The sequence below is a fragment of the Chrysochloris asiatica genome, unplaced genomic scaffold, assembly GCF_000296735.1.
Source record: "Chrysochloris asiatica unplaced genomic scaffold, ChrAsi1.0 scaffold00027, whole genome shotgun sequence".
In the NCBI taxonomy this organism is placed as follows: domain Eukaryota; kingdom Metazoa; phylum Chordata; class Mammalia; order Afrosoricida; family Chrysochloridae; genus Chrysochloris; species Chrysochloris asiatica.
Window position 1 is genome coordinate 7,077,848 of NW_006408545.1, and position 15,425 is coordinate 7,093,272.

General features: G+C 37.7%; 1 pseudogene; it reads left to right on the forward strand.

Moving 5' to 3' along the window:
• The first annotated feature begins 5,005 nt into the window (after window positions 1-5,005).
• LOC102831308 overlaps window positions 5,006-15,425 on the forward strand; it is a 126,861-nt pseudogene continuing 116,441 nt past the window's right edge.

The window sequence follows — 15,425 nt, forward strand, 5'->3', positions numbered from 1 at the left end:
GGTGTAAATCTTTACGGGAGTAGAAAGCCTCATCTTTCTCCCGCAGAGCAGCTGGTAGTTTCGAACTGCTGACCTTGCGGTTCACAGCCCGAGTCGTAACCACTACGCTACCAGAGTTCCATATATATATATATATAGGTCAGCATTTACCCAAGGATAAAGTTCAGAAGGGTTAGGAAAGAAGTAATGAAAACAGGAAGATAATGATGTTTCAATGAAGAGATTGTCATCAATGTTGAATGAAGAACTGATGATCTGCTTTGTAAACCTTCACTCAAATCATAATAAAAAACTAAACTAAAGTAAATAAATAAAAGTGATGGATACTTGGTGAATCATAACAAAATACTTTTCTTGTAAGAACTCAACAACCTCAAACTGTCAAGTGCATGGTGGAAGCAATGGATGGATATTAGGAGCACTCAGAACCATGCATCCCCCTCATCTGCCAGCATGATATTACTACAGACTCTTAGACCTCATCTGTTGGGATTCCAATTAAGGACTCAACTACTTGTTTTATATTTAAAGCACTCTTCTAAAATAGAGATCTGCAAAATAATACAATATTGCCGAAGGGAGCTTCACTCAGCTCTAATTCACCTCAAATTTCAAGTAGACCAACAACTAATCCATCACAGAAATCCAAAACTCTTTGTTTTTATAAATGTCATGAACTAATTCCTCTTTACAGTATTCCTTGTTTTCCATGATTCATTCTAAGATTAACACTTTATATTTGCATACTACACAATTTATGTTTTCAAAGGAAGAAACAATATTTGAAATTAAAAGATGAAAAAACATTTTTTTACCCCAGATGTGATCATTTTAGTCCACCTTTATGGACATGGTAAGCTCTGACCATTCTAGAAGGTCTACTCCAGAATATCCCTAAACATGTAACCACTGGCGAAGTACAGATCTTTGAAGAGCTTTTCCTCCTCTTTGTTACCAGAGTTGTTATTGTCCAACACAAACCTCTAAAAGCATTTGCACTTTAGCTTGTTTACTGTTCATTCCCAGTGCCTAAAAACTGCAAACAGACAGATTAGGAAAATATTCAGCCATCCTTTTTAGCAGAGCTTGTAAGTACCACACAAATTGCACCTCAGATGCCTTCAGGTGTGGAAAGGACTGCATCCCTTTTGTGTAATTGTGAGGCTAATAATCAGCTTCCAGCTAGAGAGGGACTAACAAGACTTCCTCTTCTGATCAGCCAGAGAGATAAGAGTGAAACACTACCTGTCAGAGTTTGTTCTTGGTCCTCAGACAAAATGACAATCTTAATGGACTATGGAAAGCTCATTTACCTTAGAGGTGACGAATAACCCTTAACAATGAGTACTCCAAACCAGTAAATTTAAATAAAATTTGGGAACACATATTTATTGTATTTATTATTTGAAAAGGAAAGTGATAAATAAGAAACAATGAACCAGTACTGATACTTAACAATAAATTAATGATTTTTTTCCTATACTGGACACATGGAAAGCATATGTAGCACTGGACTGCTAACTACAAGGTCAGCAATTCAAACCCACCCCCCTCGCCTTGGAAACCCTATACAGGGTTACACATGAGTCAGAACTGACTCAATGGCACTTAACAACAGAGATAAAATTGAAGAGGGAAGTTGTGTAAGAGTGTGATGTATGTATGCTGAACGCTAATCACAAGGTTAGAGATTCAAACCCACCAGCCTCTCCTGACTTCTATAACTTAACTCTCCATGCCTTCATTTTCTCCTTTGTAAAATGGAAATAATCACTATGTCTATGATAGGACTATAATTCTGGTGTGGTACTGCAGGTTAAGCACTGACTGCTAACAGCAATTTCAGCAGTTCAAACCCACCAGTTGCTCCCTGAGTCCCTGTGAGATGGAACTGAATCCACAGCTCTTAATAACAAAAAGGACATCAGAGGGTTGGAGTATCTTGGTGGCAAAATGGTTAAGTGCTCAACTACTAGCCAAAAAGTTAGTGATTTGAACCCTTTCAGGAGTGCTCTTGTTCAAGCCCACCAGCTGCTCCTTGGAAACCCTATACAGGGTCACTATGGGTCGGAACCGACTTGACGGCACTTTACAACAACAACAATGAGTGCTTTGGAAGGAAGACAAGGTCTGGATCTGCTTAGAAAAGATCATAGCCTTGAAAACCCTATGGAATGAAATTCCACACACATGGGTCACCATGAGTCAGAATGAACCTGACAATATTGTTTGTTATCATAAGGTTATGGAAAAATTAATACATATATACCATTTAGAATACTTCCCTACCGATTATACATGTTCAGTAAATGTTGGCTAATAGATTTTGAATCACAGCTAACACCGTTTATTTACATGTGTAGTTGGCTTACAGTCAGACATTGCTGAATTAATGAGTTTTAAAAAATTTCTGTATCATTTGAAGATTTAGAGAGATATTATTAAAGACTTAGAGTATAAGCATTTTTTCTCTTCCCAAAATTAAAAAGAAATTTTTTTGACTTTACATCACAAATGTATCAAGTATATATGTGGTGCTATGAGTTAATGCACTGGACTCCACTGGTTAGTTTAAACTGCAAGATAAGTGATTCAAGCTCTCCAGCTGCACCTTGGAAACCCTATACAGGGTGACTGTGAATCAGCACTGACTTAACAGCACTTAACAACAATGACAACAGTAACTTTAAAAAAAATTTCACTTTTTATATATCATATGTAAGAATTATATCAATTTATATATGTGCTACTTATAGGATAGTGCAATTCAGCTAGATCTGTTTAATTAATTAAATCAGTTTTTTTTTTTAAAAAGACTAAGCACAATTATTTAAAATAGTTAACATTTTTAGGTTGCTGTCAATGATTATCAGTTGGTTCAAAGTAAGGCTGTTATGTAAAGCACAGTAATTCTGTAGTGTAGATGTAAACAAGTAAGTACAGTATTCGGGATGAATAAATTTCTACATTGGAAACATCACAAGTTTTTGCGCTTATATTCTAATTGTATTCACTTTGAGATTCTGGTCATTTTCACAGAAATTTTTATTACAGAAGAAAAATTGCTAAGGTTGTCCTTTAAAAATAAAATGTCAACTTCAAGTGAGATGAAAATTTTGAAAATGAATATTGTAGTTTAGACAAGGTATGTTTAGTCCTGAGCATTTAAAAAAAACAGATTGTCTTTCTAAGCTAGTCACATTCTTGTAAAATATCCACTTTTTGAAACAGAAACATCAGGATTGTTTAGTTTTCTGTGAAGCAGCGTGTTTGGTAAACAAATGAAGAATGGGAACAGTTTTTAGCTTCCTGCAAGACCTCTGGATGCATGACTGCACATCATCTCCCTGAAGAGAAAATACAAATGCAAGCAACAACTTAAAACCTGTCCAAACACACACATTTGTTAGAAATACAACTGTTATGGAAACCATCTCTTGTTGCTATGAACCATTATTATTCATTAGTCTTCAAATTTATTTCAAGGGGTGTATTTTGCTACATTGTTTTAGAGCTTGCTTGATAGCTTAATGTTAAAAGCTAGTTTTTCTGACAAAGTTTACATTTACAATGATGTCTAGGTAGCAATATCTCAATATTTCCACAGAACACGTATGAATATGCAAAAAAAAAAAGGTAAAAAACCAAAAACCCAACACTACTGAAAATTATCGCTCCTGGTGTGGCTCTGCTGGATCAGTACTGGACTTTGAACTACAGGGTTGGCAGTTCAAATCCACCAGAGGGGTCTCCAAGGAACAGCCCCTCTGGTGGATTTGAACTGCCAACCTTTTAGTTCAAAGTCCAGTACTGATCCAAGAAAGCCACACCAGGACTCCTATACAGTGCTGATCTATATCATGGCCCAAACAACCACAGTCTGTACTGTAAAACTGGCCTACCATACTTTACTTGGTGGAGCTTCTGTTGAAGTGGCCAGAGAACTTTTCTTTCCCACTCCTCATCTTTATGTATCCAAACAGTGACTTAGTCTCAGAAAACAGTAAGGCAGAAGTTGGAGGTGGCAGAGACAGTGGCAATTAACTACTGATGAATTATTACACCAGCAATATTGTAGGAAGGGGTAATAAGCAAAGAGTCTTAAAACCAGGGAGTACATTGAAAATGGCAGGGTTTTGTTGTTGTTTTTTAAAGTACAATTTCAGAGTGTCAGAGAACCAGGTAGGGTGATAAGACAAGAGTTCTGCTAGATGAGATGCTAATATTCAATGGGAACTGAAGTGGGAGCCTTGCCCTTCACCTGCTTTTTAACTGTAGCCCTGAGAAGTGGCTTTTATCAGCTCCCAAGTAGAGAGTAAGAGTTAAGAGGAATCCATGTTCACAGTATGTTGGCAAATTTCAAGTCCAGTTAGGTTTTTCCTCATTCAAGCATCATGAAAGAGTGAAGGAAGAAGAAAGGGGAAGGAAAAAAAGGAACAAACTAATAAACAAAAGAACAAAGAAATAATAGGAGGGAAGAATCTTAAGACAGAGGATAGGAACATCATGGTGAAGAAGCTGGGAGGAAAAAAATATTAAACTGGACCTTTAAGTTCATTTATAATTATACAGACTTTGGTGTTGCTATGAGTTGAAATCAAACTAATAGCAGTGGGTTTTGTTTTTGTTTTTTATGTTATACTGGGATAGTTAAAAGAAGAAAATTGCTACATTAGGACTTTAAATTCTGAGCTCAAAGCAAGGTCAGAAAACTGGGAAGTTTCTAAATTGACTTAAATGAAGCTCTTCTTTCTTGAAGCCATGGAACTGATTCAGATGTAAATTACAGCCTAATCCTGTAGTTCATGAATTACATGGGTGATTGATGTTTCAGCCTTGTCCAGTTTCATGCAATGATAAAAGCTTTAGTGGGAAAATATTAGACACTGACATTTGAAGTGGCTGAATTTTAGAGGATTTGAATAGCTCAGTGTATCTTAGATCTTCAAATCCCTCTGAGCTTCCTATACCAATTGAAATGTCTTCCCTGATTTCAGTGAGAACGATGGGATCCAAGGAGAGCAGAAGCCAAGTAGCAGCATTTATCCTCAAAGAACAAACTGACTGTGAGGTCATCAAAATAGACTGTAAGTCTGAATGTTTGTTGTGGCTATTTGATCATTCCACCACCTGTCTTTCAGTTTGTTGTACTGTGGTGGCTTGTGTGTTGTTGTGATACTGGAAGCTATACCACTGGGATTTCAAATACCAGCAGGGTCACCATGGTGAACAGGTTTTAGTGGAGTTTCCAAACTAATATAGATTAGGAAGAAAGGCCAGGTGATCTACTTTAAAAAATTAGTCAATGGAAACTCTATGGATCATGGCAGAATAGTATACGAATCACTTGTTTTGGACATGTCACCAGGAAGGATCAATTGCTGGAGAAGGATATCATGTTTGGTGAAGTAGAAGGGCAGAGAGGGTGGGGAAGACCTTTGGTGAGATTGATTGGCACAGTAACCACAATATTAAGCTTGAACGTGACAGTGATCTTTTCCTAATGATGAAGGACCAGGCAGCATTTTGTTCTGTTGTACTTAAGGTCGCCATGAGTCAGAGTCAACTCAAAGGCAGCTATCCATCTATCTGTTTGATCATTAGGATTGAAATAGACAGGCAGCCTTCCAAGGTCTAAATTAGTCTGCTTAACCAAAAGAACTCTAGATCTGACTTGAGTTGCTAGGACTTAAGTCACATGGCCCTTCATCCAATTTCCAGACCTGAGCCTGTTGCCAAATTAAGAGACATCAGTAAAGTTTTCCTTCTATTCTTTCCTAAAGTGATTTGTAGCTAGTTCCAGATGACATGATATGAAGAAGAATGTGGCAACATGCTTCCTTTCTGAAAATGAAGAGGACTTAAAATACTTACTGATGAATATGAAAGACCACAGCCATCAGTATGGGTTATACCTAAATGTAAAAAAAAAACAAAAATTCTCACAACTGGGCCAATAAATAGTATCATGATAAATAGAGAAAAGATCCAAGGTGTCAAAGACTTCATTTAGTTTGGATCCTTTATCAACACTCATGGAAGCAGCAGTTTAAAAAAAATCAAATAATATATTGCATTAGGCAAATCTGCTGCACAAGAGGCTAAAGTGTTCTAGAGAAGAGGCAGAAAGATGGTAAGCTTGGCAGAAAGGCTGTACGGACCCTCTATAACAAAGATACAGATAACCAAATAAAACAAATGCAGTTGACAGTCCTGAAACTCTGAACTTCAGGTGAAGGGATAGAAAAGTGGACTGAGTGCTTACTAGGAGAGAGAAGTGAGCAGGCACAGCAAAACAGAAGAGACTCATGATATGAGCTGGCAGCCAGATGGGCACAGCCATCTTGAGTCTTGTAAGTGGTTTCGGAGGCAAGAAAACGTATTGGCATTGCAAAAACGTACCTGTGACTCACAAAGGCAAAGACACAATTTTTTTCTTTTTCCCCATACTCCTCTAGTGACCACAGATGAGGCTAGTCCCCAACCACACACACCCTCAGGGAAGCTCCTGATGGTTGCAGCTTCAGGGAGGTGGGTGCCCAGTTGTGGGACCCATTTAAGGAGGGGGAAGCTGTCCGCATTGAACCTGTTCAGGTTGGTTCTGCTCCAGATCTGCAGAGTTGGCCCTGGCCAGTCCTGGGTTATCCCTCACTAGGAGAAGCAGCTGAACATATATATAGGGGAGAAAACACACACACACACACACACACACACACACACACACACACACAGAGAGAGAGAGAGAGAGAGAGAGAGAGAGAGAGAGAGAGAAAGAATTCCAGCAGCCAGACAGCTGCAGTGTGTCATCTTGAACTTTCACAGGTGAATTTGAAGGCAAGAAGACAGTAGGCGGCACAGAGGCATACAGCTTATTGGTTGACAAAAAGGGGCATTTTTCCCCCTTGTCTTCTTGTACGCTGTATTATTCTGGTGACTAAAGTTGTAGCCAGCACCCATCCATGTATATCCCCTGGGTAGGTCCTGCTCTCTGGGCTATTGAAGCCACATCAAAATGTGTGGGGAGTTTGCAGCACCAACTTCAGCTCCTGGAATCAGGTGTGGCCTATTTCAGACCACAGAGCTGGTTCTGGTCAATCCTGGACTGGAGGGACTTATTACCCATGACAGCTCTGGTAGCGTAATGGTTACTAATTGGGCTGTGAACCGCAAGGTCAGCAGTTCAAAAATACCAGCTGTTCCGCAGGAGAAAGATGAGGCTTTCTGCTCCCATAAAGATTTACAGCCTCAGAAACCCTGTACAGGGTCACTATAAGTTGGAACTGACTCCACGGCACATAACCACCACCACCACCCTCTAGGACAGAAAAACACTGATATCCCAGCTGCTTTGGGATCGTAAGGCACTACTTCCGGATTGGGTACCTAGAACAATCAACACCTAGTGCTAAAGGAACTCCACCTAGGGCTGAGTGTTAACAGTCTCATCTGTTACCCTCCCACAATGTGAAGTCCATGACTGGTAGGAGACCCCAGAGTTTGCTCCTCTTTGGGTCTGGCACCTGTCATATTTCTTTTCTATTTTTTTCTTCCATTGCTTTTGTTTCTTTATTCTTTCTCCCCCACCTTTGTCTCTCTTGCTTTCTTTCCTTTATATCCACCCTTTCATTTTTTCCTTCTTTTTTTCGACTTCTCTTTCCAAACTGCTTCTTTATTTTTCTCTTTCAAGCCTTCTTTCTTTAATTATTATTATTTACTATTCTCTGATCTCGTTCCCTTTTTTGCACGTTCTTCTCCCTAATTGTGTTAGATAATTTTGTTTCTTTTTATTTTATTATTTTTCTTTTTATTAATTTACTTTCTTCTCCCTCTTTTTTCTATTTGGTTTTTATACTCTTTTGCTAGATTTTGTGTGATGTTTTTTCTTGTACTATTTTATTTATTTATTGCTGTTGTTTACTGATTTGTGTTTGTTTTCCTTCTCTCTTGTGTGTGTGTTTTCTCTTCTTGTCTCACCTGACCGGAGATAGCAACTTCAATCAATTGCAGCCCAGTCATAGTCATACTTCTACAAACCTATACATTGAACAAGAGCCAATAGCAGCTACTATACACTGGGTAACTTAAAAGAATCAATTTTTCTACACTGCCCAGTTTTCACATGCATACGAGGTTATTGAAAATACCATGGCTTGTGTCAGGTGCACCTTAGTCCTCAAGCTGACATGGGTTGTCAAAAGAACAAATAAATCTGTGTTGGAAGAAGTGCAGCCAGAGTGCTCCTTGGAGGCCAGAATGGCCAAACTTCGTCTCTCATACTTCAGACATACTGTCAGGAGGGACCAGTCACCGGAGAAGGATACCATGTTTGGTAAGGTGGAAGGTCAGAGAAAAAGAGGGAGACCCCCAGCGAGATGGATTATCAAAATGGCAGCATCAGTGGGCTCAAGCGTGGCAACAATTGTGAGGTTGGTCCAGGACCGGGCAGTTTCGTTCTGTTGTACATAGGGTTGCTATGAGTCAGTACTGACTCGATGGCACCTAACAACAACATACACTAGATCAGTGACAATAACCAACATCAGCCAAATACATACTAAACTGAACTGTACCAACAGTAAACAGAATATGGTACAAGACTCATTTCCTGATGACACACAATGAGGTAGTTGGTGAGTGCCTAAGAATATGCCAACATACTATCATCAACTTAAAACAAATATAACAACATCACAATATTTCAAAAGCAGTAGACATCTTCTGTTCATACAAAGAAACAAGACAAAGTTGGTAAAAATAAAATAAAAATAAAATAAATAACCAAGAGGCTGAACTAGACAACATTTTTGAGGCATAAAGACATTGAAACCACCTGAAATGGAATTTAAGAGAATGATATTAAGGTACATCTAAAGTATTGACAGAAAAGTAACTAAAACAAGGAAGAATTCAGGAAAGCACTACAGGAACAATCAAACAAAATAGATAAAGGATTGAAGATAACACAAAACCTGCAAATAGAAATCCAGAAGTTAAACATTAAGATTTCAGATATGGACAATACATTGAAAGGACAAAGGAATATATTTGAATCAGTAGAAGCCTGAACTAGAGAGCTTGAAGATGAATCTCTCAATACTAGTAAGCTAGACCTTTTTAAAGTGTTGAAGAGCAAAGATGTCAGCTTGAGGACTAAGGCGTTCTTGACCCAAGCCATGGTATTTTCAATAACCTCATATGCATGTGAAAGCTGGACAGTGGATAAGGAAGACCGTAAAGGAATTGATGCTTTTGAGTTATGGTGTTGGAGGAGAATATTAAAAGTGCCATGGGCTGCCAAAAGAACCAATAGATCCATTTTGGTAGAAGTGCAGCCAGAGTGCTTCTTGGAGGCCAAGATGGCCAAACTTCATCTCTCATACTTCGGACATATTGTCAGGAGGGACCAGTCACTGGAAAAGGATATCATGTTTGGTAAGGTGGAGGGACAGAGAAAAAGAGGAAGATGCCCCAACGAGATGCATAGGCCAAGTGACAGCATCAATGGACTCAAGCGTGGCAACAGTAGTGACGTTGGCCAAGGATCAGGCAATGTTTTGTTCTGCTGTGCATAAGGTCGCTATGGGTTGGTACCGATTCGATGGCGCCTAACAACAACAACAACAGAAAAACTTTCAGAAAAAAAGAATGAAAATATTTGACAAAATCCTAAGATTCATGTGGAACAACACAAAGAAAAATAATTTATAGGCCACTGGAATTCCAGAACAGGAAGAGACAAGGAATAGCACAGAAAAGATAGTTGAACAGCTGTTGGAAGAAAATTTCCCTAACATCATGGAAGATGAGAAGATAATCATTGAAGAACTTGAATGAACCCCAAACAGGATAGACCCCAAAAGAAATCCGCCAAGACACATCCTATTCAAACTCTTCAAAACAAAAGACAAGGAAATAATACCAAAAGCAGCAGGAGAAAAATTAAAAGTTACCTATACTAAGGAGAACCAATATGATTAAACTCTGATTTCTCAGCAGAAACCATGCAAGCAAGAAGGCAATGAGGAGACAAATACAAAATTCAGAAAGAAAACAATTGCCAACCAAAAATCATATACCCAGAAAAATTGTCCCTCATATATGATGGTGAAATTAGAACATTTCCAGATAAGCAGAAATTAAAGGAATTTGTAAAAACCATACCAACTCTACAAAAATACTAAAGGGAGTCCTTTAGACTGAGAACCAACAACAGCAAACAACAACCAAAGATTGTCATACACATCAACATCACCCAGAATTCAATCTAGATATAGAAATATCCAAAGTAAAAACAAAACAAAAAGTCCCACATAACTGAAAATAGGGAATAAGAGATATAATTATGACAATGACAAAGCAAAAAGAGGGAGAAGTGTACTTACAGAACTTCCAAATTGTGAAGAAGTCAAGTAGATTCCAAAATAAAACATAGTGTTTTAAACTAGGGAAGAAATTAATAAATCACAGAATAACCTCAAAGAAAATTAATGCACCTTTACATCAAATCAAGAAAGGGAATATTATAGAGAGTTAATAAGCATCAAAACAACAGCAATGAAGAAATTGACAAGAAAATACACAACCAAAATGAACTTAGCACAGAAAAAAAAAATAGACAACTCATAATAGTAAATGTAAAAGAAACAAAATAACCACCAATGGACAAATAAATAACAGTATGATAAATGGAGACTAGATTGAAGTTGTCAAAAATATCATTTCCTTAGATTCCCTATCAATACTCATGGATGGAGCAGTCAAGAAATTAAACAATGTATTGCATTAGGCAAATCTGTTGTACAAGATCTCTTTAAAGTGTTCAAGAGCAAAGATGCCAGTTTGAAGACTAAGGTGAGCCTGTCCCAAGCTATGGTATTTTCAATAGCTTCATATGCATATGAAAATTGGGCAATGAATAAGGAAGACTATAAAAGAATTGATGCATGTGAGTTATGTTGTTGGAGAAGAATATTAAAAATCCCATAGATTGCCACAAAAACAAACAAATCTATATTGGAGAAGTACAGCCAGAATTCTCTTTAGAATTCAGGATGGTGAGACGTCATCAATTATATTTCAGATACATTATCAGGAGGGATCAGTCCTGGGAGAAGGACATTATGCTTGGTAAAGTGGAGGGTCAGTGAAAATAGAGGAAGACCCCCCCAAAAGATGGATTGGCACAAAGGCAGTAGAAATGGGCTCATGCTTAACAATAGTTGTGAGGATGGTATAGGACCAGTTTTTGTTCTGTTGTGCATAAGGTTCTGATGAGTTGAAAGTGACTTGATGAAACCTAAAAACAATAAAATCAGAATATTTTAATACACATTTTTGATAAAGGATAGAGCAACTAGAAAGAAACTCAATAGTGACAGAGAAGAACTAAACAACACAATGAACCAACTTGACCTCAAAGATTTATAAACAACACTCAAACCAACAACAGTACAATACATTTTTTTCCTGTGCACATGGAACATTCTCAAGAATAAACCATATGAACACTGAGGCAGGTTTGCATGTGCTAAATGGAACAGAGGTAAATAGGGATCTATGCTCAACCTTGGAACAATAGGGCTCTGTGATACAGGGATCAAGGCACAGTTTGAAGAAGGGCAATAATGTTAAGATGCTTGACTACCTTATGAATATTGGTTTCCCTTGCCTACTATTGTAAAATAGACACTTGGGTGGGATAGAAAGGAATATTGGGAAGCATGATTAAAGAAAGCTTGTAAGCCCGTCTTCAGCCTATAACTTATTGGAATACCTAAAAGGGGTTCTACAACTTGCCCAGTGAAATATGCTTGCTGTGGAGCCTTTGTAGTGTTAGGACCTTAAGTGGAATCTTGAGCCCCAACTAGAGCCTTCTGAGGTGGGACATTCCACTTGAAAGTATTAGCAGAGCAGCCTGGAACAGTTAGAGGAACAGAAGATACTTCTTGAAAGAAAGACCAGCAGGAAAAATAAAAAATAAAAATGGCAGTCTGATTAGCTGCTACAAGAACAAGCAAGTTGTCCCTTCAGGAGAAAACCTCCTCCAAGACTGAAACTCAAAGGGAACACATGAGCAGGCATGTAAGATTGATGGTGACCACTTTGGTCTACTGCTGAGTGGAAGAAGGGAAAAGGCACCAATAATGATATTGCTGAGTTTGACCACATTCCATATACTCCCATTGATCTAGAGATGAGCAAGAGAAGAGGAAGAGCTGGTTGGTCTGAAGTGTGGTGAGACCTGGGGACTCCTGAGCCCATGGATAAGGACATAGTCACAAAGGGCTAGACCTGAGGGTAAAGCGTCCAGCTTATATGAAGTGAGGGGAGACACACAAGAATGCCAAAACTTGTAGATAGTACCCATTTGACCTAGCCTCAATAGCTTGATAATCAGAACTCAACTAGAGAAACTTAAAAAAAAAGAAAAAAAAATTGATAAAGGAAATGAGTGTCAATTGCTACAATTTGATGAACTTGACCTACACTTATGGATGAAGTAGCTAAAACTGAGAGGGAAGGAATCTTCACATCAAATATCAAACCTATCCCCTCTGTATACAGGGTAGATAGGGATGGGCCTATAAAGGCATGAAATGACTAGCTTACACATTTTCAATAGGGAGGTTAATTTCAGAGAGTGCGGGGGAAGGTAGAATCCCCACTGTATAGTTTCATCATGTCTAGACGGGTCTGGTGAAAGGAGATGCGGATAAGATTCTTAAGATTTAATAGTGAGTAATTGTTATCACGACTAATTGCAATGGTCACAACCGTAAAGGTAGATGTTTTTTAACGAAAAGGGGGAGTAGTTACTTACAGTCTAGGAACAGAGACCTCTAGAACCATCAAGGGAGAAGAGCATAAGTGGAATGTGGGACCCTATCCTAAGAAACAGGGACATCAGAGATAGAGGCAGAGATGATGAAATGGAGAGAGAGAGAGCAGCTGAGGACTCTAGACTCATGGAAAGAGAAAGGCTGTGTTCTGGCGGCCAGGAGGCAGGCTTGCAGAATGTGCCCTTTGGTTCTTTGGTTGTTTAAATAATTATATATCCCTGAATGTTTTAGTGTACATCCCCTCCAAAAAAAACAAAACAAAACAAAACAAAAAAAAACAAAAACCAACCAAACAAACAAAAAACTCCCCAAAACTGAGAGAATATAAGCAAATACTGTTGAATGATAATGCATGGAAAGGATTGTAATCATTGCAATGAAGTGATGAGTGTAAAACCAATTTTCTTCCATGTAAACTATCACTCAATCCACAATGAAAACTTACAAAAAACAAAAACAAATAGGCCATACGTTAGGCCACAAAGCAACCCTCTATAAATTTTAAAACATTCTAGTACTACAAAGCATCTTTTCAGATCACAGTGTTATAAAATTAGAAATCAACAGTAGGAAGATCAAGGAAATAAAGGCAAATATATGGAAATTGAATAACACCTGGCTGAAAAACTGCTGGGTAATTGAACAAATAAAAACAAAATAAAAAATTCCTTGACTCAAATGAGAATGAAAATACAACATACCAAAACCTTTGGAATGCAGGAAAAGCAATACTTAGCAAGCAATTTGTAGCAATAAGTGCACTCATCCAAAAAGAAAAAACAACCCAAATCACCACATTCACACAGTATCTCTATCAACTAAGAAAAGTCCAGCAAAATAAGCCTAAAGTTGCCAGAAGAAAAGAAAAAGTAAAGATTAGGGCAGAAATAAATGAATTAGAAAACAGAAAAACAATGGAATCAGTAAGACAAGAAGTTGGTCCTGTGAAAGGATTAATAAAATTGACAGACTATTGGCAAATCTAACAAAAGAAAAGAAGTAGATGCATGTACAACAATATGGGTAACATTACAACAGATCCAACAAAAATAAAAAGGATAATAACAGAATACAATGAAGAAAATCTGAAAATCTAGAAGAAATAGATAAATTCTTAGAAACACATGACTTACCTAAACTAGCACAAATGAAGTAGGAAATTTTGACAGACCTGTAACAAAAGAAGAAATTGATCAGGTAACTCCAAAACTCTCTATCAAAAAAAGCCCCAAATGGCTTTACTGGTGAATTCTACCAAACATTCATGAGAAAAGCTGACATCAATTTTTATTCAGACTATTTCAGAACATAGAAAAGAATGGAAAACTCCCAAACACATTTTATGAAGCAAGCATAACTCTCATACTAAAATCAGGTTAAAATGTCATTTTTAAAAAAAATTACAGAAAAATATCCCTCATGAACATAGATGCAAAAATTCTCAACAAAATCCTATTGAAAAGAATTTGAAGGCTAGAACAACTAGGGAAAATAAAATAAAATAAAACAATGCACCATGACCAAGTGTCATTCTTTTCATGGATGAAAGTATGGTTCAATATTAGAAAAATAATTAACATAATCCACCATATAAATAAAACAAATGGAATGCATCACATGATTATATCAATTTATGCAGAAAAAGTATTTGACAAAATCCAACATCCATTGCTGATAAAAACACTCAACAAAGTAGGAATTGAAGGGAATTTCCTCAAGATAATTAAGAGCATATATACAAATCCAGGAGTCCTGGTGTGGCCCTGTGAGTTAATGTGCCAGACTACAAAGCCGTTTGAACTGCAAGGTCAGTGGTTCAAGCTCACAAGCTGCTCCTTGGAAATCCTATACAGGATCGCTATGGGTCGGAATCGACTCGATGGCACTTAACAACAACAACAATATAAATCCAACAGCCAACATTACCCTCAGTATAGAGAAACTGAAAGCATTCCCTTTCTGAACAGGAACCATAGAAAAATGCCCTGTATCACTACTCCCATTCAATATTATGCTGGAAGTCTTAGCCAGAGTAACAAGGCAAGAAAGGGAAATTGAAAGCATCCTAGTGTGGTGCAATAGGATAAGCACTTGACCTCAAGGCTGCTCCTCAAAACTCAACGGCTGCTCCTCAGAAACTCTATATAGGATCAATAGGAGTCAGAAATGAAAAGAATTCCTTTTTGGTGAACAGGAACCAGAGAAGGAAAACCTTTATCACTACTTGTAGTCAATACTGTATTGGGTGACTTAGCCAGCTGCAAGAATGGACATTCAAGGCATCCACATTGGAAAAGAAGAAGTAAAATGTTCTCTATTTGCAGGTTATCTGTAGATTCCTTTAGGTAGATTAAACAAGAAAATTATTGGACCTCATTGAAAGACTCAGCAAAGTGGCAGGGTACAAGATCAATATACAAATATCAGTTGGATTTCTCAATACTAATAAAGACGGGAACTGTAGGGGGTGGGTTTCTAGGATATACCCTTTGGTTGGTTGATGATGCATGGAGGGGACTGGAACCATGGCAATGAGATGATATATGATGGAATGAATGTAAAACTAAAGTTCTCTCATGTAAACTA